Here is a 27,243-nt window from a genome sequence, read left to right as displayed (position 1 = left end):
GTTTTGGACTGAACAAACTAAGTTGCTTTTCTCAAAAGTAGGGATTTTTTTTGTCATTGAGTAAAAATGCATTTTATTACAAGAGTTGTAGAAGAACAAAAGCAATTTTTTGTCTCAAATTATTTTCACAAGTACATTTGCAACAATAATTTCAGACAAAAATGTTATTGTTGTTTTAAAAATCTTGAAATAAAAAGCATTATTTTATGTTACTTTTAGTTTGCTTATATGATTGACATGATTCTGTATTTTTCAGCGGAAATATTTAGGTCAAAAAACACTTCACCCATCTCTACTCAAGAGACTATATATCATACAGCTGAACTCAGCTCAAAATAGTCAGCTTCTCTTTCAAATTTTTTTTTCTTTTGTATTTATAATAACTTGCTCTGTTTTGCTAGCACTTTTTAATTTTAACTAATTCCCTGCAGTTATTGTACTTCTAGGATAACTAAGTGCGCATAAGAACCAAATGTGCTGCATGAATCAGTTTTACTGAAGGGGAGAAAAGAAAAAAAAATAGAGCAATGTCAAAAATGCAGAAGCAGAAGAACTTTTATTAGGGGCATGATCTTCTATAAAGCAATCAAGAATTTAGATAGAATATTGCGTATAAGAACAGAACTGTCTATCCAAAGCTGAGAAGTAATTTATTTTTTTCTCATGTTTGACATTTACAGTCACATAACATCAGTCTGTGACCCCAAAATAATGTATTGACATATCTTGGAGAAACTCGACATAGCACATCTGGATATTTTTTTCTTTCTGTAAGAGCTTTTCTTTCAAATACCTGCTGTACATTTAAATAGCACGGAGCTAAGGAGCTGTTTCAAAAATAATTGCAGTGGGTAGAAGGAAAGCTAATAACAGTACATGCAGATTCTCTGCAAAACAGCAGATGCAGAGGTTCTCAGGCTACCTGAATTATTTATGGTTAATTCGGCACATCTCTAGTAATGTCTGAGGCTTTATAGGTCTCTGAAGCACATCTGAGAAAAATGCACCCATATTCATGCACCTGCATACTTTTAATTATAAACTCTATGGATTGTGTGACCAAGTCATTTAGAAATTTTGGCTGAAACATTCAGAGAGTAATTTGACATACTTTGTGCTGCAGTTTGCAAAAGCTTCACATTTATTTGCAGGCATATTCATTTTAATTCAATGACTTTCAAACGTGATGTGATTCAATAGCACAGAAACACAGGAATCACCATACCAGCACGGATCAATGTTCCCTCTATTCTGACTTTGGCTCCAATTCTGCACCTGGATCCAGTAACACAAAATCCTACCAAAATCAATGAGACTCTGCACTGACACAGGATGCTCAATAGCTGAGATGTATGTTGGTCATGGTCCTTCAATAATATTCTGAAAAAAGATTTCTCAAAATGAAAGCAGGCACTTCAGTAACTTTCATGCACCATAGTAGCTAATGTTATTTACTTTATTATTTTTTTCCTTTAAGAATGCTTTTTCCTCCTTGTGTATATGCATATGCATCACTGTGAATTTTGTAGGTGTGAATATTAGCTAAAAACTTATTTGTGCATGTAAAGATATTCAAATACATGCAATCAAAACCAAGTATTTTGTATGTCAGAAATAAACAATCAAAATCTTGCAATAAATGGATGTTCAAACAAGCAACAAGATTATTAAACATTTAAACTAGAATGCAAAATATGTGTGAGAAGAAAAAATTAAAATACAAGGATTTAGACTTGGGAATTTGAATGAAACCTGAAGGATGAGAAAATTAAAAATATCAGATTAACCTTCTGCTTTCTCAGTGTTTAATTATCTTTTGTTGTTCACAGAAACTGCCTGGACAGGATGGACTAGGGTTTTAGTCTGCCCACAAATTTCCTGTGTTCATGTGCATATTTTCTTTAATAACAAATATTTATGTCTTCTTTCTACAGCTGTTATGTTGTTCAGAAGGTGTTTTTATTACTACAGTTTTAGGGTCAAGAAAGCTGAGTCACTAAGAGAGGACTTTCTTATGTTTGGTCCATACAAATGCCGAATAAAAAGTTCCTTCTTCAAAGAGCTAGTATATGATAAATATTTGTAGTGATGCAATTCAGGTACAGGATCAGACATCAGCTGTCTAGTCACTAAAGCCAAGGAGAGCTAGGACTCTCTTCTAATTCACTCCACATTCAAGAAGAAGCATGGCTTTAAGTTATCCAGATCATTTTTGCTGTCCAAAATGTCCCAAACATACATATTAAGCATAGAACACAAAAATCAGAGCAGCAGCCCAGAAAGATCAGTGCCTGACATCTATTTTAAGGTTTTTGGTTGGTTGGTTGGTTGGTTTTGTAGGATTTTTTTATTGGTTGGTTTGTTTTTATTGTTGACCCTTTGCCTTTCTGTATTTTAAGTTTTTGCCTTTACAATTTAATAGCACTTCCCTTCTTTACAGTGAAGTTGTCAAGATAAAGTCCATTAAATATTTTGAAGTGCTCAGATAACACAGTTTATGCTGTCTGTAATGATATTTAACTTAGACTTTTTTTTTTTTTTTTTAACACACATGTTTCCTTGCTTTACTCAGCAATTGGTTCAATGATGTAAGGATTGGAAATAGTGTAAACTGAAATTGAAGATTCCTAGCCCTAATTTGGTCAGTAATCATAATCCAAGAAGGGATCTGGTATTACCTTTAGCTGGCAAAGCTCACTGAAAAGAGATAACTATACCTTGGATGTTATACCTACGGAGTCCTCTGCTACTTTACTTGAAACGGTCGAAATCAGTGTTTCTAGGTTGAACATAAACCAGATTGCTTTCACCCACAGGCTGGCCTTCACAAGGCTCTGGTTAAACATTTCTCCCTCAGCTACCAAGAGGTAACACCACCACTGAAAAGATTTCTAAAACAATGTCATGACAGATGATGTGAGGATTCCTTCTTGTTATCAATGCTTTAAAATAGCCAGTTTACCTCAAACCCCTGGTGTCAGCTATATGTCACACCGTCTTACAGCGTGAAATATAAAAGGGATCAGACATTTTGACACCAGAATTTTGGGAAGAAAAACCTCCAGATATCAGGAAACACCTCTGAAGATAAAGTACCTCCAAGTGTCTGTGTACTAGCGGCCTTTAATAATCTCTCCTCTCTTTTGAAAACATAGGCTTAATGCACGTGCAGGAGGAACACCATGGCTGCTTGTGGGTTGCAAATCTTTAGAGATTAATTCCTTTGCCGCTGCTTTCTTTTCTGCCACTGCCATCTCTTCCTCATCCTGTTCTGGAACTGCTGCTGTTGCTGCTTCCTCGTTTTCTCCTAGACTTCAGGCATCCCTGCTAATCTCAGGAGTGTGATGGAGAAACACATGAGCTTTGTGGAACAACACAAACCTGACACAGTTTATTAGCTGAGGCTCTGTTCACAGTCATGGCTTCCTGCACACGTCTTGCTGTTGACTGTTGGTATTCTTGGCTAATGTGAGATGAATGTCACTACCAGTACAAAAAACGGATGCACAATTATAGACATGTTATTCTAAGAAATCTGCCAATTCGCAAAAGTAACAATCCTCTCCCCCCCCCCCCCCCCCAAAAAAAAAAAAAGAAAGAGAAAAAATGTAATAACATAATCTCCCTTGGATCTGAACTGCCTTGCGGTGCAAGGATTTCTGATCTCCTTTAATAGGCAATTAGAAATTCTGAGTTGTTTCCAGTTATTGAAGAGTAACTATGAGGCTTTCAAAAACTTATGAAAAAATCTGTAAGAAGGAGAAAAAAAAAAATTAAATCTGGAGGGTTGTAATGGATTCAAATAAAAGCAAAGATCTATGCAAAAGAGGACACTGGCTATTTCTGAGGAGACAGTCTTTTCTAAGGGACTGGAAACATGTATTTACCAAAATGCACAAAGAACTGCATTCACATATTCAAAACACAGTAACCCAGTGCACATTACAGTTGGTATTGTGCTGTTAACATAGATAAATTGGCATTTAGATGCCTAAAACTTAGGTCTACATTGCCTAAACGGGGTTCCCTATGAGCTAGGTGCTTTTGGAGACTGCCTCTGATCACCGAAGTAGGAGATCGGGTTTTTTTATTTTCTGTACAGAGGACCCCAGCAGCATCAATCAAGCAGTGAATGAGTTAAGAAACAGCCAGGAGGAAACCCCACAAGCCTGCACCCATCCAGGATTCAGCTCTCCAAAGGTCCTTCTGAAGGTAATTTATTTAATGCAGCAGAACATACCCTTTTGCAAGAGGTCTTCTAGGAGAGGGAGAAAAAGTAATGGAGGTGATGACTGGTTAAGGCAGAAACACAGAGACGTAGAGAAGCAAAATGAGTGTGTAAGAAACTGTAAGTTATTGCAGCTGTAATGTAGAGATAGAAAGGGATCAATTTAGTGACTGGCAACTGTGGTTGGTTGAGACACCCCAAGGGTGTTTTCCAGAAGGGGAACATTTAAGGTTCTTTAAAAACTTTTAAAAAACCCAAACAATTGGCAAGAATCAAAATATTCCCTGTGGAGATTTCAGTTTTGTGGGTGGTATTGTGGTACAATACAATACAATATTATATTATATTATATTATATTATATTATATTATATTACATTGAGGATCTGTTGCTTGATCTCCAATTGCCAGTCTAAAAAAGGTGCAGGTCTCTGTCAGTTCTTGGGTTATACCCAACTGCTTTGTGAATATTTTGGATACTCTTGACCTTTGTAATGAGCACTGGATGCCTTTTTTCAGGTAACTGAACTGATCCCAAAGTTATTATATGACAGAAAGCTGTGGCGGTTATTTTTTGTTTTAATAGTTCTGGTATTTGAATGCTTTACACCTGCTAACAAAAGAAATCAAGCTTTGAGTTTAAGAAGCTTGGCCGATCACTATGGACTTCTCAGCTGTTCAGCTGATCTACCTTTTTTTTGGCTTTAAGTTCTCTTGACAACCAGAAAGTAAGTGTCATAAATGAAAAATATGAGGTGCTAATAAACCATGTTGAGCAAGAATGAAAATATTCTGTGTGAAAATTCCAATTTTGCAGGTGTATTTTATTTTATTTTATTTATTTTACTTTGTTTATTTTATTTTCCACTGGGAAAGTCAATATGCCTGTTTTTCCTAAGCAGTATGTCCAAAATGGAATATTTTATTTTATGGAATTGATTTTAGAACTTTTGTTTTAAATCAGCTAAATATATATTTATTTTTTTCCTGCACATTTGCTGTTAGAAAAGTGAAGTATGTGTTAAAGTTGTCTCCTATAGTCTGAGCAGTTGAAGACATGGTTTATTTGGTGTCTGTCTGATTTCTTTTCCATTTTAGATACATAAAGGTTCTTGATTTTATGTTGTGAACAACCTCCAGATTCTTCTACAATTAGACTTATTATCCAGCACTGCAGTGCTTTGCCCAAGAACTTTTTGTGTTTCCTCTGCCTTGCATACTCACATAGCGGCTAGACAATACCTTGAATCTCAGGTTTCATGCAGAAAATATCTTTTCTGTTCACCAGGAGGAAAGAGCATCAAGGTAAAAAAATTAGAACTGAAAGCAATGAACTGGAAAGAAAAACTTGCATACACATATACACTTATTTATGAATGTGCATAGTAGTGACTTTAAACGTATCATTAGCTCTTACAGACTACAGAAACATACAGCTTAGAAAGGATATATTGGATACAAATTCCTTACAATCCTGTGTATGTATAATTTGATTGCCTTTTGTGTAATACTGAAAATTTCCTATGCTTGTTTTAGATTTAAGCCATAAAGTTGTTATAGTAGTTCAATGTTTTTCTAAACATTTTTTCTCCTATGCTCCTGGGTTTTGGAAAACAAAGTAAAACAAAACAAGTATTTAAGTTTTTTTCCAGCTGGCATTTTACTTGGAAATTAAAGAAAATAAATTTTTCAGGCATTAATTCTTTTTCAACACACAATGTATCTTCTCGCTGCACTGTATTCAAAACTAGAAAGAACTAGAGACACACTGAGTCAGAACAGCTTGGGCAAAGGCTTGCTTAAGTCTTTGTCTAGCAAAATGAGATCATCTTAATCCTCAAAAATGAGCTAGTGGATTTGACTTGATTAACTTTTATTTAGTATTATGAAATATGATGAGTCCTATTGATTTTCAAATCTATAACTCTATCCCTTTAATTCCTCCTATTATCAGCATTAGGTACTGATCGCTATTGTTAAAAGGTTTCATAGCTGTAGATACTGATTCTTATGATTAATTTGACGTATTTGATGACAATCATGACATTTGATAATTTCAGTATCTCATTAATCGAATAACTACTACATTGATTTACTTGTGCTAAGGTAAATAACCTGACAAATGCAATAAATCAAATGGGTTTTAACTTCATTGTGTGCTATTTAGTTATTAAAAAAGCAAATGCTTTTCAGTCTGTTTGGGGCAAGGGACCCTTTTGCATTTTTCCCTTTGACAGGGGTGAATCAAAGCACTTAGGCTGTAGTTTAAACCCTCTAGGGAGATGTGGGACCTGATGAGATGCATCCCAGGGTTCTGAGAGAACTAGCAGATGTAGCTGCTAAGCCACTCTCCATCGTATTTTAAAAGTTATGGGAGTCAGGTGAAGATCCAGTGACTGGAAAAGGGGTAAGGTCATGCCCATTTTTAAAAAGGGTCAAAAGAAGGAGCCTGGGAACTACTGACCAGCCAGCCTCACCTCTGTGCCTGGTAAGATCATGGAACAGATCCTCCTGGAAGACATGTTGAAACATACAGAAGACAGGGAATTGATTAGAGACAGGCAACGCGGCTTCACCAAGGGCGACTCATGCCTGACTAATCTGGTGGCCTTCTACCATGGAGTGACTGCATCAGTGGACAAGGGAAGAGTTATGGATGTCATCTGCCTGGACTTCTGTAAGGCCTTTGATATGGTCCTCCACAACATTCTTGCTTCTAAATTGGAGAGATATGGATTGATGGATGGACTGTTAGGTGGATAAGGAATTGGCTGGATGGCCGCATCCAAAGGGTTGCAGTCAGCAGCTCAATGACCAAATGGAAGTCAGTAACAAGCGGTGTCCTTCAGGGGTCTGTACTGGGACCAATAATATTTAATATCTTCATCAACGATATAGACAGTGGGATTGAGTGTATCCTCAGCAACTTTTCTGATAACACCAAGCTGAGTGGTGCAGTTGATTTGCTAGAGGGAAGGGATGCCATCCAGAGGTATCTTGACAGGCTTGAGGACTGGACTCATGTGAACCTCATGAAGTTCAGCAAGGCCAAGTGCAAGGTCCTGCGCCTGGGTAGAGGCAGGGGCTGTAGTGATAGGACAAAGAGTAATAGTTTTAAAGCAAAAGAAGGTAGATTTAGATTGGCCATAAGGAAGAAATTCTGTACAATGACGGTGATGAGGCACTGGAACAGGTTGCCCAGAGAAGTGGATGCCACCTCCCTGGAAGTGTTCAAGGCCAGGTTGGATGTGGGGATCTAGGGGAACATATCCCTGCCCATGGCAGGGGGGTTGGACGAGACGACCTTTAAAGGTCCCTTCCAACCCAAATGATTCTATGATTCTATGATCCTATGATTCTGTGATTCTATGTCTTTATCCAGTGACTAGCCAAGGAACATCAGGTTATTAGACGTGCATCACAGGGAAGTACCCAAATCTGCCACAGACATGGTTAAGACACTAAATAACTCCAAAATTATCTTTTTTTCCTTTTAGAAATCCAGCTAGCAGTCACTGACTCTTACTGGCATTTACCATTTTTTATCTGAATCTGATACATCTGATTATAGTTATAAAATGGTTTCCTTCCAATTTCACTGTTGGGAGTGCAGTGTTGATCCAAGGACCAGAATGACACCAGAGTTTATTCATCATCTTTGTTTCCTGAAATTGAATATGAAGACTTTGAGATGCTGTAGTTGCTTTCCTGAATCTGCACAGGAACTGACAAAGGACCATACACGATGAGGTTTTTTTTTTTTTTTAACAAGCATTGTTTTAAATAGTTTATTTTGCATTTAATTAACAGCATTAGAGATAAGATGCTCTTCTAGACTCAAATTAACAATAAAGCTGTGATGTACCTATTGGAGGCATGCCTTTATCATTTTGGGGGGAAAATCAATAGAAAGCTATTTTTTATTAATTTTTTCTTGTCAGATAAAATGGTATTCTGTTGATCTTACATTTTACATCTAAAACACAGAAAGTCATTATCGTGGGTGAGTGCTTATTTGATACCATTACTCTCAGACACTTTCAACTGCCAAGAGGTAGAATACTGTCATTACTTTGGCAAAGCAAAAGTGGTAGACATATTATTTCTGCTAATGAGGTGGGCTTAATTAGATAGACCAAAATATAACCAAAGTATGTCCAAGTTACTTAGGTCCTAATTCAGCAGAACCCACAACTAATGAAGCATGTTCAGAAATACCTTGTGTCCCACTTTTAGGGATGACCCTTAACTTTTATAATGGAATACTGAATGTTTGCTGTTAGGGTGGAAACGAGCACTTACATTGTGACCATGGCTAATATGCAAACACTTAATGGAGTTTGACTAGTCTTGTTTTTTCCAGTGATTAAAATTTAGTTTAGGAGGTCATTTGGGTCTTGTTTTTCATGTGTTTGTGGGTTTTTTGTTTTTCTTGTGTTCCCCACCCTCCCCGACTACAATCCATCAGAAAAAAAGAGGCAAATGCACACTGTTAATTGCACACTTTCCAACTCTACTTTGCAGTAGAAAACTCATGAGAATAATTACTTCACTCCGCACCCCAGATTCCTGACACTTCCGAATCAGAGATAATAAAAATAGAGGCAAATTCTTATAATATACACATTGGCAAAGCTTGGTTTATGTCCCAGTTCACTGGCTGGCTCACTAGAGACTAACAGCTCTTTACTTCTGCCAGCTTATAAAATTATTCCCCTGGGTCTATGATCTAAAGCTGCAAGTTATTGATGGAGGTGCACAGGAGCTGATTTTCCCAGTGTGTGACTGATTTTTTCAGATTTTATCAAATGTCCATTCCTCCCTGGGATAAACTTAAGATTCTTAACATATTATATGGAAGATTAAAGAGGGATTTTTTTCCTTCCAGGATGGTTTTAGAGACTTACTTTTGATATGAAGCATCCTTGTATTCCTGAGTCAGGAAATGACTTAAATTCAAGTCAACAATTTTATATTAATGCCCTTACATATTGGCTATCGATTAAAAAAATACAAATGCACATACATTCTTTCTCCCACAAATGCACATATCACCCAATTACATCCTTGATACATTTCACAGAAAAGTTTTGGTTCCAAAGAGCTGGCATTTTATGTTTATTTTTTGCTTGTAGTTAGAAATTTTGAGAAAATCCCATTTTCTCTGTGTGTCACTCTACCATGCTCAAGAATATTTCTTTCTGATGAAGTACCAACTGTATTTATGTCAGTTTGTTGGTCTGATTAAGCAGACTCTAAACTTGTGCTTAACCTGAATTCTATATTTCCATTTCAGACATGAAGAAGATCTGAACCCAGAAGTGTCTTCTTTTTTTTTCCCATGATCTATAGCACTAAGTTAAAAAAAAAAAAAAAAAAAGAAGGTATTATCGTCAATATAAATTTTGCTTAATGGAGTTTAATCATGTATTGAAACCCTGTTGGTTACCCCTTGTTGTATTTGTTAGAAATAACCCTTCATTACTGGTCTTGCATAATGTACACAGATAAGTATAGGTTTGAAAAAAATAAGGCTTTCAAAATAAGGCTGCTTAAAGTTATTTTTTAAGAGATCTTTTCCCATTTTTTGTAAACAGTCTTCCCTGAAGACTTCAGAATTCTTTTTTTTTTTTTCAAATGAACGCTAAAAAGACTCTCTGACTGCAGTATCAACGATTTTTTTTATTAGTCAAACACATTTGCCCATCCATGGTAAGAGATTTATTTTCTTGGGATAAAAACATACCTCATCTGAGCTATTTAATATTATGCTCTTTTTAATCATGAGATGAAGACGGTGGAAAAAAATAGCAATATGATATCAGTCTCCTGTCAAACATGTCAAAGGGAATGTCAAAGTGGCTCTGAAATACATTGCAGCTGTGAATGGAAGAAGAAAACCTAATAAGCTCTGGGAATGTTTTGAAGATTTCTGTAATTAAAAAAGAATATATAACCCTCTGGAAACACTGATGAAAAAATGTGCAACAAACAGCAGGGAAAATTAATCTCCAGTTTCTGTGCAGTCTTCATCTTATAAAGAGTATCCCTAAGATTCTTTTTATTTGAGGTTTGCCACATAAATATTTCCATGCTAAACTGCAAAAGTAACATGCAAAAGGAGAAAGTGCTATGGAAGTGCAGTGCTGTTTAGGCAATGTTGAATTAGAAAGTACTGCAGATGTGCAAAACAGCTTTGATAGTGTAGTGGTTGCTCATGGAAGATAACCTAGATAAATCTGTAGTTTTAGTGCAGGAGCACTGTGGTTGTTCCAGGTTCAACCAAATAAAATTATGTGTACGTATGTCCTTGCTCACATCATCTTTCTTTTTCTCCTTCCTCTTTCATTTTCCCCTTCATTTTTATCTTCAATGAACCTGAACTCTTCTTCAGAATGGGTGTTAAGGAAAAATCATGAAATCTTTCATTGGGAGAGGAAAATGAAAGATACTGAAGCTGAGACTAGTTTTGTTTACAAAGGAGAAACATGCTTTTAAATGTGTGACTTATGACAGATATCCCCATTGCAACTTATGACAGATATCCCCATTAAACTGGAATACTGAGAATGTCACCCCTGTTTTATTTATGAGGCTTCAACACTATGAAGTGTCAGAGAAGGCTGATGTAAGAGCAAGTGATTTCGACGTTCTTATTTTCATTCTGTTTCTTGTGCTTTGCTTAGAAACCTAGTGAGATTGTCTCCAGTGTCAAACTGTGAAAAACAACTTCTAAACTACCTGCAGACGTAGCTCATGGCTTCAGCTCCTACATGGGTTCATCAGAAACTTTGCAGGGATCTGACAAAGAACCCTTAAAATATTTATCTGTGGAAACGGATCTTAAAGTGAGTCTGTGTACATTAATCTCTTGTAAAAACAAGGTTAAATTAGTGCTAGAAAACACATTACATTTAGGGATATCAGCTAGGGTTTACAGCCTAGCTCAGCTGATCGCCTGGTTGACCAGTTGATTGGAAAGTTAATAAAGCCAGCTGTACTTATAAACCATGGAGTGTCATCAGCAGTTTCCCAGCTAAGGGTTTCAATAGGTTATGCTGCAGTTAACCAATTAATAAGTAGCAGAAAATCCAGCAGAGGAATCACACAAAACCACAATACTGAAGAAAGCAGAATGACCTTTAACTTCAGCCAAGCAGTGACCTGTGATCTTCCCTTGTGGGTTACACCCCAAAAAGCAATGTTAGGTAGTGAATGATGAACAAATGCTGCAAAGGGATGATTTTTGTTAACTTCAGTGGAGATTTCATAAGCTCCACATTTGCTCCATGGAGTAAAATGAAACAGGAACTCCTCTGGTTTAAATTTTGATGGTACAGTGTTGGTTTATATTAGTGGAGAACTTGACCCTGGGTCTCCAAAAGGCAATTGACACCCCTTTTGTGAGGTCCTCGTAGCTGCAGATTGCAGCGTAACTTCCACACAGGGAAGCTTCCACTACAACCAAGGGACAGTGTGAGATTTCCCCCTTTGCTACAGGGATTAGTGCCATAACCTGCAGGATAACGCTTTCCAGCTATCAATATTTACAGTTCAGCACTGGTATAGATCGAGTTAAGAGTTTTGTGTTGCATGTGAACATAAACCCCACCCTTTTGGTCAGATTATAGGTCCTTGTAGCCCAGTATCATTTCTCTGAAAGTGGCCAGCTGCAGGTTCTAAGAGAAAAGGAGAACGATTTTGCAAAGAGATGCTTGAACAGCAGAGGTTATGATTTCTACATGGTCATGACTGGCCTGCAGAAGATAAATACGAAATGATATTTCATTGCATCTTCTATTGCAGATAGATCATCTGTTAAAATTGACGCTGTAGAAGCCAAAATCTTGCACATGCCCCCAAAATAAGTGAAAAAATTAAGGAATGGAAGAAAAGCTTATCAAAGCTATTAAAAACAAAACCACCATCTCTGGCTCAGGAAGTCTCAGAGTCAAAATGTTTCCTTTTGTCCCACAACAATTTAAATTCATCAAACATGTTTGTTAATGGACCTTGCCGCATACCTTTCAGTACCTCTCAGTACTCCGACAGTATTAACAAAAGACATTAATAACGTCCCTCACGAGGAATTTTTAAAGATTCTTTAGTAAACACTAAAAGCTAGTATCTAAACAAACTAAACACTGCTTGGAAAAGGTTTTGTTGTGGCGTTTGGGTTTTGTTTTTTTTTTTTTTCTTCTTTCTTTCCAAGGACAAACAGTAAATCTGTAAGAAGCTGTCAGGTCTAGCTACTATCCAAAAACCTCCCATGCTTTTCGAAGGAGCAGTGTTAGCAGGTTTCACTGTCAGCCATTTAATTTGAGCTCACAAGCTTAACCAGCTTCTTGTCTACTTCCAGACTTCACGAAGTCAGTCTGGCTGCCGCCAGCCAGGAGGCATTCAGGTGCTCTCAGGCTTACAATTCAAGCAGAGATTGAAATGATTAAGGCATGGGGAGATGGCTGGAGTAGCACCTGAGGCTGATGAGTCTGTCTGGCAAAGCTGAGACTTAGAAAATGCTACTGAAGAGTGATTGTTTTCATATTTTAGAGGTCATCTGATGTAGCTGCTTGTAACAAAGGTGGTTTAATCACAACAAAATCATATACAAGATAGCACTATGTCCCCGCACTATTACAAATACCTCCCAGGTAAAAATAACTCTATCTTTTCATTGTGGGGAAAACTTCCATAAATTTCTAATTAAGAAATGTATCTTTCTTCTCCCCTCAATACTTGTTTCTCTAATTTCCATTATAAATAGATGAAAACTTTATCATACCTTCATATAGACCTTTATGAAACTCTCTAGTCCTGCTGAAAACCCAGAAATTCACCCATAAATCACCCCAAACTCACTTATCTCAGCAATTTTTTTTCTTTCTCAATGCATTTGTTTGCTATTCCATTACCTCTGAACACTCACCCAGAAGCTGTTAGTCCAATAGCATCCATTTCATGCTTAGCCACTGTTCAGGTTAAAGTATTGAAACACCCTTGAGGAGTTCCTTTTATCAAAGAATTTTAGCATGAAAGCAAGAGAAAGTCTACCTTATTTTTTATAGAAGATTTCATCTGTTTCTCTCAGCTCTGTATAAAGCTTTGTGAGAGAAAGGACCCTGGATCAAGCCCTCAGTAAATGTAGTCATCTTCGATTTCATTTCTACTAGAGGTAATCTGGTGGAGTTAGGTAGGATTACTGGTAAACTCTGTTGTTCTGTTTCATGCTGCTGCCCTCTCCAGTTTTCATCATCTGTGTTTGGCTCAGGGCTCCTTCTTCGGCTTTTCTTGTGGGCTTATTCCTGGGTTTAGAAGGCTTCACGCCTTTCCCAAATCCCATCTCACTTTTTATGGGGAAAGGCCAGGAGTAATCCCTGTCACCTTCTCACATAACGGCTCTGCTGCCTTTGTCTTGGTTCATTGCCCTTGGAGATAGCTGATACTTTTTTGATAGTAATGGAACAAATTTATAGCAGCTGAGGAACCATTGTGTCTTTACTGCTAAATGAGTATCTCACCAGTGCAATCCAACATCTGGGACCAACTGATCCTCCAATCTGTGTAAAAATTAATCATCTTCTGAGTTTTCTTTTGAAGTGAATCACCTCAACAGAACAAAAACTAGTTGCGGTTTTGGGCACAGTTCATTGCATGAACCCTTCCAAGTTCCAGAATGAGTGAGATAGTATCAGGTTTGTGTGCCCCGGCCCTACATAACCCTCCAACACTCTTAAGCAGCCAGTATAATCTGAAGCTATATTTTCTTCATTACACTGAGGATATCTTTGTCAAAAGAGCGGATAGTATGGGAAAGGGCTTGCTTTCTGGCTCTGAAGCCAAGTGACATAGCTCCACTCATATTCATGCAGTTAATTCTCTCCCCCTTCAAAACAGAGTAGCCTCATCCATACAGCCTGATGTGAAAAATCCCAAAACATACCTGAGCTTTGCCTGAGAGAAAGTTACTTGGCCTGGGAAAACCCATTCCAGGAGCTGTGTTAATAATTAATCTGTAGTGACAATCTCAGGACAGTGTTCAGAATTGTGCCCTGTCTCTGATTTATCAGTTAAGACATAGCTGGAGAGTCTGCAGAGAGTTTGAAGGAAAACTTGGTAGTATGTGCATTTAAACCCTTTACAGACTAAAATCACTTTTGCCAAATTCTATATAAATCTCTATATCCTTGCCTGGAACTATGTCTGCCCCCAGACATCAGTGCTTAGGAATGCACCGATATATTTTCCAACATAAGCAGGTGCAGTAGTTTGCACCTTTGCTAACAGACATGTTTATTACATTCATAGCCAGGGCATGAAGCAGCCGTCAAATGCCCAGGAGCAAGAATTGTACTTTGCAAGCATGGCACCTATTTCTGAAAAATACCAACTTAGTAAGTGTTGATTCCAGTTATTCTGGGAGAGGAGGCAATATGGAAGGAGAGTGAGTACCAAGGAGGTGATGTGTCTGGGGGAACAAGGACTATACGTTCTGTCACAACACAGCACAGGGATTGCGTTCACTTTTGTAGAGGTCTGTGTGCTGTTTAAGCCACTTGTGCCAGAATGCAGCTCATATATTGCAAGTTTCTGTGGCATATTGATCCTCCACACTTCAGTAAATGACTAGCATGAGCTTTAAGGGCATAAGAATGGCCAAAGATGCAGGCAGATAGCTTAGAAAATTTAAAACTGTCTTTCTTCGCTACACCAGAAAGCCCATACGTCCTTTAAATCTTAACCCTCTGTCATAGCACGTCAGATATTTTTGCTGCAAACAGGGCAACAGATAAACAGTGTTGCCTTCATCCTGAAAAGGAAAGCTTGGACTCTCTATTTCTTTCCACAGTGCAGCTGAATTTTAGCTCACCAGGCATCTCTCTCAACTTTGTTTCCTCGCAGGAGTCAAAGAGTAATTCCCAGAGGGTCATAAACTTTATAACAGGCAATGCAGCTTTTAAATGCCTCAGATCAGATTGTACATTGAATTACATCTGGGAAGGTCATGCTATCACCATCTTGTAAAATATTTTGGATTTTGTTGTTGTTGTTGTTCCCCCATTAGGAATATAACAAAATCTTCCAAGTTTCTCATGGAAGGGGATGGAAAAATACTAGAATAAGCACCCTTACAGTAATCATAGAGTTAGCGCTTCAAGCACTAACCCAAAGCATAAGGAAATCCTGAGTTCAACAAGACACTTGCACCACTGGTAGTTTCACTGCCAAATTGATGACAGTACTGCAAGGGGTTTCTTTTTTTCATATCTATCACTAGCAATTCCAACCAGGTCACAAGGGTTTCTGCTTGATGATGAAGTTGTCAAGAGGAGGAAATTCTGATTTCAGTGATCCATGGTGTGATAAAATAGGTTTCGCTGGGCAGTTTTAACCAAAATAGACTCAGCCCTCAAGCACTTCAGGAGGAACAGACAAAGTATGGGAAAAAGAGTGTATTCTGGTCTCGTAGATCTTCTCCGACTTTTTACCAGCTGTTGGTTGTCTTAATCACTTCTTCTTTCTTAATATATCTTTTCTTTCAAGCTCTTTGCAAATTCTGCTTTCTACATGACTAGGCTGAGCCTGAGACAGATGGAAACACTGTGGGTGCTGAACAAGCAGTCTCTATAGAGAAACCAGCGGTGTGTGGAAGTTGGGGAAGTAACTTCTGCTGTTGCTATTTTTTAACGATTACAGTAATATACCTGAGAGGCTTAGTGACTTAGCAGCATAAAGAAGGCAAAATGGGCTGGCAAGGCATTAAATGAAAGAAAGCTTACTTGCTAGGCTGTTTGTAAGAATTTTGCAATTATACATAATAGAGAAAGGGATCTGTTTATCTCCTCTATGATATTAGAATGGTTTAATCTCTAATGCTTGTAGTCGGGCAAAAATAACAAGGGGACATGTTAAAATGAATGAAAATGACATTTTATAAATGAACAATTCTGATCTTATTGGAGTTAAGGTTGTTTTTATTTTGAAATACATATTGATCTATAAGCAAAGATTTGTAGTCATCAGAAAGAATAAAAATCAAATGAAACATCATGAAGCAATCCAAATCCATTCTTTCAGCCCCTGAAAGTTTTACAGATTTCAGTGCATACATGTTTCAAGATGTTCATGTTAACATCAATTTTGAAACGGATCTTTTTTAAAATCTCATATGTCCCTGAGTGATACAAAATGAAGCAAACTAAAAAAAATTGTTACTAGTTACTTTAGTGTTTCTTTGAATTATATTTATTTTATATTTTTAGTTCCTTGCTAACACTTGACATATATTGCATACAAAAACCTGGTTCTCAACTGGTGTAAGGCAGTTTTATTTCATTGGCTTCAGTTAAGTAAATGTCTATTTGCATCAGTTGAAGTTGTGGCCTAGGAATTACTGTATAAATAAAGAAATACGGCATTGAAAAATTCCCTTGTGACTATATTAAACAGATAGGGGACAAAATAGAAGGACTCAGTAAATGAATCACTGTTCTCAATAGTACAGTCCATGAAATGTACTGTAAAAGGTATTGTAAAAAGTATGTCAGAGTAGGTGCAATATTGCATTATAGTAAAATACAAATTTATGGCATTACGTTTATTTGGCAGCCTTGGGTAAAGCTCCCACACTATTCTTATCACAGCAGACATGAACCAGAGGAATATATGCTTGAGAGAGATTGTGGAGTTGTAGACCAAAAGAGAGAGGAGGCTGTTTCAGCAGTTTCAGCTTTGGCTTCTGATCCTAAGCTGATGACGCACCGGTGACCTGAAGTTTCGGTGATGCTGGGAAGCAGCACTCGAAGCACACCGTCAGCTCTTGAATCATGACTTCAGTCTGGTGGATCAACACAGCTCAGCCAGTAGAGAGCAAACCAGACTGTGTTACAGCCTCTTACTCCTGCTAGGCAGTACTCTGGGAAATAAGTATATGCAGGAATTGCCACAGAAGGATCTCCATTCCGAAGCAAATTAAGTAAATTTTCCTTGGTTGTTATAGGGATAATAGAAAGAAGCTAAAGGACCTGTGTGGACACAGCTGTATTAAGAGTAGGCTGCTGCTGTAGTATTCCCAGGGTAACCACAGGAATATGTAACTGTTAGGCCAAATTCCTTTACCCTTTTCCACCAATTTAGATCTGGATAAACTAAAGGCATTAAGTGACTCGTTCCAGATTTCAATTGGTGAGCTATGCAGCATTTGGCTTCTTGTGTGAGAAATATACTCCCATCTGTAATTGTTACCATCTGTTTGGTATTCAGGGTGTAAAAATGTAATGGAGATGAAGTCATATTTCATATTCTTTTCTCCATTTGGAGGTAAGAATGAAGCTATAACAGCCTGTAAATGCATCTGCTGGTGATAAGATAGTACAGCTGGAAATGGGATGCTAGATTCTGCACGGTTCAGAAAGCTTGTGTGTAGAAGCTGTTATACTGCAGTGTGTACTGGTATTCTGTGATCCCATGAGATGATTGATGTATCATAAATAAGGTGGCAGAAAAGTATTTTTGCTAGTGCGACGGGAATAGGAAGTGCAAAATGTCAAAAATGCCCTGAAAATAACCATTCAAATTTATGTAAATTGCTTAATTAATTGACCTTATTTGCGCTTGCAGATTTTCTTTGCATTTTCCTTTGTGAATTAGTTATTTTTCATCGTACACTGAGACAATATTCCAAGCCTAATTAAACTCTTTAAAGCTATAGGTTAATATCCAATTCTTATGTAAACACATTTATAAACATTAATCAGATCTAAATTACCCATTTTATAAATACTGTTTTATTCATTTGCAGCTAATAGATGTACTGCCTGTATTTATTTTGCTTTGGGCTCAAGGAGTTCACGTTAGTCTGTAAACGTTATTTCTTTAAATGCTATCACATTGTTTATTTTTGCATGTACTTCCAAGTGCCTCTGCTGTTTTATGATCTCATGGAATTATTGGATAAGAATCTTTTTGGAGTACAAAGACCGAACTCAGAGACCTTCTGGGTCTTGAATCCTGTTGATGACTGTGGTTGATACAAAGATGGTCTAGGGAGAAAGACTATGCAAGAAGCAGGGTAAGCTGATCCTCTGGTAGAGAGGTAAGGCAAGATTAGCTTGTTACCATATAGTAGTATACATCTTGAAATGCCAATGAAATACCTGTTCTTGGGAAACTGAGCTCTTACCCTGTGTGAAATGTAAACTAATTCAGCTTTCAGTGAAAGAAAATGGAATAATTCTACATGCATGGAGTTTAATATCCTCTCCACATTCTCCTGTTGGCATTAGCATTCTAACACTGGATAATATAATTTTTTTGCATAAATATCCCAACCCCCCTGGAATTTTATCTGTTTCTTGGCAAACACTTGCAAATACATGGGAAAGAGGGAAATGCATTTTTCTCTAGTAGGCAAAATCCATTTTCTCTTCCTTATTTGAAAAAATGGTGAATAAATGCTGCTTCACAAATGATTACTACTACTTGGAGAAGGTGGAGGGGAACTGTGGATATTCATTCATGGAACATACCTTGGCATGTTCAATCATACAATAATTCACCCTCCTGCTAGAGCAGCTGTAAGTAAATTTTGGCTGTTTTCATTGGTGCCATGCTTTTGCTCTCCATTGCGTGGACAAGAGTCAACAGAGGCTATGGTCCAGATCTTGTCCCAGTGTGCTAGGTGCTGTACAAACTCCAAATGGGAATGTTTCCTGTTATCAAGAATTTAAAGCTTGCATTCATTAAACTGCCAACTGCTGGAGAAATTCAGAAAAGTTAAGAGGCCTGGCCCACCATCATGACTAAAATCTGCAGCAGAGATAAGATTAATGTTCAGGTGATATCATTCACAGCGTGATGCCATGTTTGCTCATGCCACAGCAGCATATTGCCTTGTATTTTTCAAACATGGACATAGGTTAATTATTTGCTGTCAGCCTATGTAGCTGCTGAGTATACCTTTCTGGTAGAACTTTTACTCCCCAGGTGCTTGTAGCATCCCTTGCCACAAATACCTTCTACATGCTGCTCAATTCCTTTTGTCAAGTCACTGCTAGGGAGGCAGATGAGACTCAGCATGCTGTTGATTCCTGTGCTGGTTTAGATGCATCCCACAAACTTTCTGCTGCATTATTATTATCTTCCGTGGCCCCATAGCCTGTTTCTGCTCTACCTGACAATTTTTCATATTCAAAATTACTTTAATGACTGTAATGCCATAGCCAGTGTTTTAGTGTAATCCAGGTATGTTCTCTGTGCCGTTATTGTTGTTTTTTTAATTTCATTCACTTATTTATCAAGAAAAGCAATCAAGTTTGACTGCTATGATTTGTTTTTCTATAAACTCACAGAGCTTATTACACATAGATCTGATACCCTTTACATGGTTTGGTTTTTGGGTGGCTTTTTGTTTTTGTTTTGTTTTCTTGAAACTTGTTCTGTTGTTTAGAAGGGTTGGAAATTAGAATTACAAAGCAGTAATTACCAGGGTCAAATGCTGGGAGATTGATACCACATCTAAATCTCTGGAACCTCTCCATAATGTTTTCAAAAAGCTGTCAGTAGTTCTGTGCATTTATTAGCCAATTCAGCTGAAATCTCTGAATGCACATCATCTGAACAGCTGATATTGCTGTATTCAAATTTTGGAATTTTTCCTTACGTTTGTTTTTGTTTGCTTTTGTTCCAAGTCCATAGTCTATTTTTTTGTCAAAGATAGATTTAAGTCTTCATTAATGGACATATCTTTCCTCTCTGCTCCCTCCCCCTTTCTCTCCGTAATAAGAAGTGTGACCAGCAGGTCGAGGGAGGTGATTCTTCCCCTCTACTCCACTCTCGTGAGACTCCACGTGGAGGACTGCATTTGGCTCTGGGGCCCCCAACATAAGAAGGACAGGGACCTGTTGGAGCGAGCCCAGAAGAGGGCCAGGAAGATGATCGGAGGGCTGGAGCACCTCTCCTACAAAAACAGGCTGAGACAGTTGGGGTTGTTCAGCCTGGAGAAGAGAAGAGACCAGGGAGACCTTCTAGCAGCCTTCCAGTACCTAAAGGGGGCCTACAAGAAAGCTGGAGAGGGACTTTTTACAAGGGCATGTAGTGATAGAACAAGGGGTAATGGCTTTAAGCTGAAAGAGGGTAGGTTTAGATTTGTATGGAAGGAGTTCTTTACTGTGAAGGTGGTGAGACACTGGACCAGGTTGCCCAGAGAGGTTGGGGATGCCCCATCCCTGGAAGTGTTCAATGCCGGGTTGGATGGGGCTTTGAGCAACCTGGTCTAGTGGAAGGTGTCCCTGCCCATGGCAGGGAGGGTGGAACTAGGTGATCTTTAAGGTCCCTTCCAACCCAAACCATTCTATGATTCTATGGTTGTATGATACATATGGATATATGTATTTAAACACACATATATATATATATATTTACACACACATATGTAAATATATATCTAATACAGATTTTGAAGAAAGAAGGGCTGAAATTTTATTACAGCCACTGGGCTATCTGAGGCTTGTTTACAGTCTTGCTTCCTAGACAGCTGTGTACAGATAGCTAAGTAAAGCACTTATGAAAATCAAAGGAGACATGTCAGGCAAAGGGACCATTCTGTTACACTTGGAGTTTTCTCCTCCACTTCATAGCTAACTGCACTTGTCTCAGGGGATAGTCTTGAATTTGTGGGCTTAAACTTATTTACTGTGAAAAGGCAAGCAAAAGCAAAATGTTACCTTAACAGTCCTTTGAAAAATATAGACTTAATTAAATACGAGCAAAGAAAATCCAGCTGAGGTTATGTGAAACAGAGGATTTCTGTGCCAGAGAGTTTGAAGGACACTTTATTATTATTTTTGGTTTATATTCTGTAGGTTCATGCTCAAGAGTCTTGAATCTGAACTCCATTCTGAAAGGGCTTAAAAATATATCTCATCTGAAACTACTGAATTTTGCCTTTCTAAATCTTTGTAACCACAAAATCAACTGGCTGGTGTGACTTCCAGGTGACATTGAAAAACCCTTTCTGGCATAAACAGTCTTGGACAAGTTTCAGCCAAAATCTGGCATAGGAATGTGCCCAGAATATGGACTCGGGTTGACTGAAAAACAGGCAGAAGTTGGCCCAAGATTGCTGAAATCTTTGCAAATTATTTCTGGTTTGTTAGGAAAAATGTTGCCCAGCTGTAGTCATTACAGATGCATTGTAACAATTATTATACCAAGTGAAAGGGTGTCCTGGGGGTGTGGAAAGATGGAGGGTACCTTTTCATCTTGTATACAACAGCAGCACAGGAATTCAAATTCCATTTAGCAGAGTTCTAATTAAAGGGACTTACTATTTTCTCAGCCAGAACAGAATGGCCCAAAGAAAGCCTTCTTGCTGGTTCAACAGCTGGCTCCCTGAGACATTTTCTCCAGATGGGTTGCATTTGTATCCAATCTAACAATACCACTCATGTGGCAAGTATTTCCTAGAGGGTAAGGAGCCCTATGAAAAGATGGTTGTTTTTAAAGGAAATGATAGTACTTTTGTTTGAGAATTGTAGTCTGAATCATAACATTTTGGTTTTTGCATCCTCCATCGTATAATGTTCATCATATTGTCATCATCATGGCAAAACAGGATGAAGGTATTTTTTGTGTGTGTGTTTGTGCCTGTGGTTCAAAAGTTGATGGGTTTTTTTCATTATATAAGAAAGAAATCCCCATATATTTTATGAAACTTCCTTTTGTACTGTATTTTCCGTAGTATGTTAAAGTGGAATCATTACAGTGTTGGTTATAAGGAACCTCTGGAGCCATCTAGTCCAGCTGTCTGTTTGGCAGGACTATTGTCAACCTCAGGATCTGTGGATCAGGCCAGATGGGCCTGACATGTCAAGATGTGAAAACCTCCATGGATGGAGGGTCTACAGCTATGCTATCGCCTGTTCCTGTGTTGAACTGCCCTCCTCGTCATGTGGTTTATCTTAGTGTCCAGTCTGAATCTCGCATGCTGAGCTGTCACCTCTTGTTACATCTCATGCCACTGTGGAGGGATAGTTTGGCTCCATCATCTCTGTAGTTTTTCTTCATGTAGTTGAAAGCAGAACTTAGATTTTCCCTTAACCTTTTCATAAGTTTAAGTAGTCTAAGCTTCCTGAACCTCGCCCTGTAGGTACTGTGCCCTAGGCTCTCAAGTATTCTGGTAATCCTCTGCTGGAGCTTCTCCTGTTTTTTAATATAATAATCCTACTGTATCTTATTCCTATTCTTAGTGTTCTTATTCCACATTTTTTATAAAGCTTTCCTACACTGCACTGTCTGTTTCTTTGTTTTGGTTTATGGGCTTTTCTTTGGGTGAGTGGAGAAAAATGGATAATGTGAGAAAAATGTTAAGAACCCATGTGGGACTTTTCTTTAAAATCCAAGCCAGGGGAATTTTGAATACTGAGAAAAACCGTACCAAAACCCACCAAAGAACAAAAGAAAAAAACCCAAACTCTCCCTGTTACTTCCCACCTCTGTCTTGCAGCCAAAATTCCTAAAGTGATCTAAAAGTGGGTCTTGAAATGGCTATGCTTTTTGAGCAGAATTTTTGTTTGTCTGTTTTCAGAGTGATGCAAATAACTACATTACATTCAGTATGCTGAGGCTGAGTGCAAGGAAAAGCGTCCCAGCAGTGAAAAATGTTTTTTTTAGGGCTGCTCATTTTGTTTGGGTATTCTAAAATTAGACTACCCAAAGGTATGAATTAACTTTTCTGTTTCTGCACAGAGCAAAGCTGGATGGCTTAAAAGATTGCTTCCAGTATGGACTACTTCAGGGAATATATGGTATGTATCAACTGATACATACCAAGATTCTTTTTCTGCCATTAGTTATCATCTTACAAAGGTGGTATTTCTCTCACCCGTACCGGTACTTGAAGAAATCTGTATTTTCATGTTAGCAGCGGTGAAAAAGTGCTAAGGTAGATATTCCTTCAGCTGATCATACTCTGAGAGGAGTTTGTGTCAAGGTACCCTCTGGTGACACCATAACTAAAGGGCCATATGTTAACCACTTTTCCTGTTCACAGCCATAAGACTATAATTTCCCTCTGGACTTGACTCCGATCCAAGGAAGACAAAGAAAATATATACAATTTCACTCGATCTTGTTCTGTTAGAGAGGAATCAGGCAGCCAAAGGGGAGAGTGCAGAACCTCCTGGGCTGGATTTTCAAGTGCTATTTGCTGATGAGGCCAACAGAGTTATGTACATGTGCCAGCTGCTTTTCTGTTTGTGTGGTCGCCCATGAAAGTTAGTGTGAAGTCCCTATCAGAAAATCGTTCTGTTTAGATGATGGGATGGTGGGTGCTGAGTCAAAACCAAGCAAAGTCAGGGAAAACAAAATAATCAAAAATTATTGCTGCAGGAGAAAGAAGCAATGCCATGACCAAGACGAATAGTGACAATAGAGGTCCTGCCACAATTAACAAGGTTAATTCCAAAAAGAAAAAGAGACTCTATTTGTTTGCTTTGAAGTTAACTTGGCACAAAACTTCTTCTTTGAATTTAAACAGAAGCCAGTGTTAAAGGATCCAAAGAAAGAAAATAAAAGTTCCATGCTAAAAGTTCTGGATTTCTAGGAATTTTTGACATTTTATCCTTTGTTTTGATTCTAAGTTAGAGTGAAACCAAATATCTTTTAAGTTCGTGAATAATATAGTGGAAAAATATTATTTAAATTCTAAAACATCTTGATGGATTGATTTTTAGTTTGTGTATTTCATTCACATTCACATCTTTTCATGGTATGTGAACTAATGCTGTTCTATATGTTAATGCAACTGACTTCTGGAAGTGACTATGTGGTTGTTGAAATAACTGTTTTCCAAATCATGAAGGGTAACTGCTATTAGTAATGATTGAAATATCTTATTTCCTTTGATGAATCAGTGTCTTCATATGTGGATTTTTAAATCAAAATATTCAACATTTTGATACAAATTATTTAATTATACCACAAGTAGAAGGCTCTTTAATCTAGATGTTCAAGCATTTCATTACAGGAAACAGGAAAGAAGTTGATTATCAGATAAGCAGCTTCAGTCACTGCTAACTATCAGATGACCTTAAATATGTAGTCTTTAGCTAAGCACTCTACTTATGGGGATTGTCCCATATTATAAGTTGATCTTACATTTCACCCCAAACTACACCAGAAGAACAGAATGAGAGTGTAAATTTTCTTCAGACAACATGCACGACTCCTTTTTCTTCAGAGCATAGAGAAGAACAAAAATCAGAAAGGGCCAAATAGAAAGAAAAAAATTACTTCTGCTGCTCAGGAAATGCAGATGATCCCTCTCATTTTCAATTGGCAGATAGGTGGTATGGGTCAACAGAAAAGCACCAAAATGCTGCAAAGTCAAGAAGTAACCTTTATGTATGTCACTGTAGAACTATGTTTCAGAAGACAATCTTCTCCTGTTCCTGGAGGATTTAGGAGTTCAATAGTGGTGGCAAGAAGGTTTGCATTGTGCCTTGTGTATCCTTTTTTTCCCCGTTATCTTCATTTGCTAAGTGAAATTCAATTCCCTTTGTTATTCTTCTGGCCTGCTGGATGCAAGGCGAAAATAAAGCATGGCAGTAAAGGGCAGTGATAAAGTCACAATTTGGTGAATAATGCAAGGAACGAGCAGCCAGTGATCAGTTTGAGAAGGTGAGTCTGAATCCATCAGTCAGAAGGAAGAGCTAAACCTCACAGAGAAAATGCATCCATGGCAGCAGTTAATAGGTTATACCGAATCATACATTTCTGTAATGTTCACTTATTTCAAAAAGCAAATTGATAGGTTTTTGCTGTATATGAGAAAGTGATTGCCTACCATCATGTTGTGATAACTTTGAAGATCTGGGCCTCACTAATTCCTAAGCCTTTTCAGTAGACCGAGTAGAATCAAAAGGCAGGAACTACACCTCCGTTACCATGATATATTATTGGCAATCTGTGATAACCTCATTATTCCAAGACCGCATTGAACTAGTTATTGAACTACTGCATAAAACCAGAATAGGTAATGCATGTCCAAGTAGATTCCTTGTTTAAGTTGACATCATCTCCTTCACTTCCCCTGCTTCTCCCCAGCCACTCCCTTCCCACAGCACCCCAGCTCTCCTCCTGGTCTTTGACTGCAACAGGGTCCCTATCAGATCACGGCAAAGCTCAGCAGCTCTGTAACAAACTGGACACTCAGGTTTACACGACTTTCTCTGGAAAGGGAATTGTCCAGGAGCACTACTTCATTTCCAACAGCACCACTGCTCCTTGGGCAGGAGACCAGCCTTGGAGGGCTCAGGACGAGTGCTGCTGCACGCAGCAGGGATATAATGACCGGCTTTGGTGGCTCACGCAGGTGCCCAGCGAGAGGTTGCAGGGGCTCCTTGGGCAAGTGGAGATGCATCCCTAAGTGAACACTTCTGTTTTCCATTCCTCTCCAGTGTACGTCACTCACTCCGCAATTTCTGATTTCTTTGTCAAAGATTAAGAGTCGTATCCATATGATGCAGTGGAAAAGCCATGAAATAAGACAACTCTCTTGAATAATTTGATACAGGTTTTGAGTACAAACCACGTGAAGGGGAGAATGATCTTCCATTAGCTATATTGGTAGTTTCCTCTCAAAGCGCTAGTGGCTGTGTATGCATTTATGTGTTGTCTTAAAGGCAGGAAAGGCAAATTTAACTAATTCCATCAGAAATTTCTTAAAGGGCATTAAAAGGCAGAGGCCAGAGCCTACAGATTTATTAAAGCATCAGTGTCCTTCTGCACAGTAAAATGCGATGATACATGCAAACGAAGCTGACTCTGCTAAGATTGAAGCTGTTGCATGTACAGTCTCAGATTTCTTTGCCTCTTTTTACTGCTATGTAACTTATGCCTAAGGGACATTTAAAGGGAATGTAAAACTCTGATTCCCACCAGAGAAGAAAAGATGATCAAAGAAAAATTTGGACTGTAGAGCTGGTAGCCACAAAATGGCATTGTTAGGGAAATCATGGCAAATTTTAAACAGAAATTAATTCTTAGAGAGAAATTGAGAGATGCGGTAATTTTATTTCAATGGCATGTTATGAGCACAACATGAAAATATCTTGCATATATGTAAAAGTGTCAGGGTTTGTACATAGATTAGGATGATCTGGCCTTTTCAAAACAACCTGCTTGCAAGTATTATGACAAATATTATCATTATTGAGATTATGAAGAGGTCTTTCGCTGTTGTATTTCACCAGATGAAGGATTTTATTCCAAAAAAATGACAAACGCAGAACAAATTCTGTTTAAAATCAATAAATTCTCTGTTGCTTATCAGAACCCCAGGTAGGCATTTTTTACTTCCTCCCCACAGAGGATAAATGGTGAAGGACAAATGTAATTAATCTCAACATATTTTTTTTTTTTCCACTAGTTCTTTGTTCCTTTCCACTTCTCTATTCCTTCTTATATTTTACACTGGAGCAGAAACAAAACTTCTGAATGTTAAGGCAGAATATAATTATGTGAGAATGGTTGATAAACCAACTCTTTTTAAAAGAATATATTTATTTTTATATCTCCAGAAATGATGGAAGATCTAGTGATAGACTTCACAACTCTTCCCTTTACTAATTTTTAGAAAAGAACACTGGAAAACTGGCTCTAGGTGGTCCACCTTGAGCAAGAAAGTTGGACCAGATGACCTTCAGAGGTCCCTTCCAAACTCAACCATTCTGTGATTCTGTGAATAGATCTTCATTAAGTGCTTTATTATCTAGGAAAAAGCATTTCAGTGAAAAATAATAATACTAAAAAAAATGGTCTAACATGTCCTAACCAACCCAACTTTAAAGTGAGCCTCTAGAACTAAAAATGTCTTAAGACAAACTTGCCCCGTAAGTCTCAAACTCATCTATTGCAGCTCTAACAAAAACCTTTTGCAGCAACTCAAGATTTCTCAGTATTTTTAGAAGAAATTAATAATCTATGAAGCATTCATTTTTGGAAGTGCCTTATCATTCCA

Source organism: Aquila chrysaetos, chromosome 4, assembly GCF_900496995.4.
Source record: "Aquila chrysaetos chrysaetos chromosome 4, bAquChr1.4, whole genome shotgun sequence".
Lineage (NCBI taxonomy): Eukaryota > Metazoa > Chordata > Aves > Accipitriformes > Accipitridae > Aquila > Aquila chrysaetos.
The sequence above is the reverse complement of the archived record's forward strand: the minus strand, read 5'-3'. Positions refer to the sequence as shown.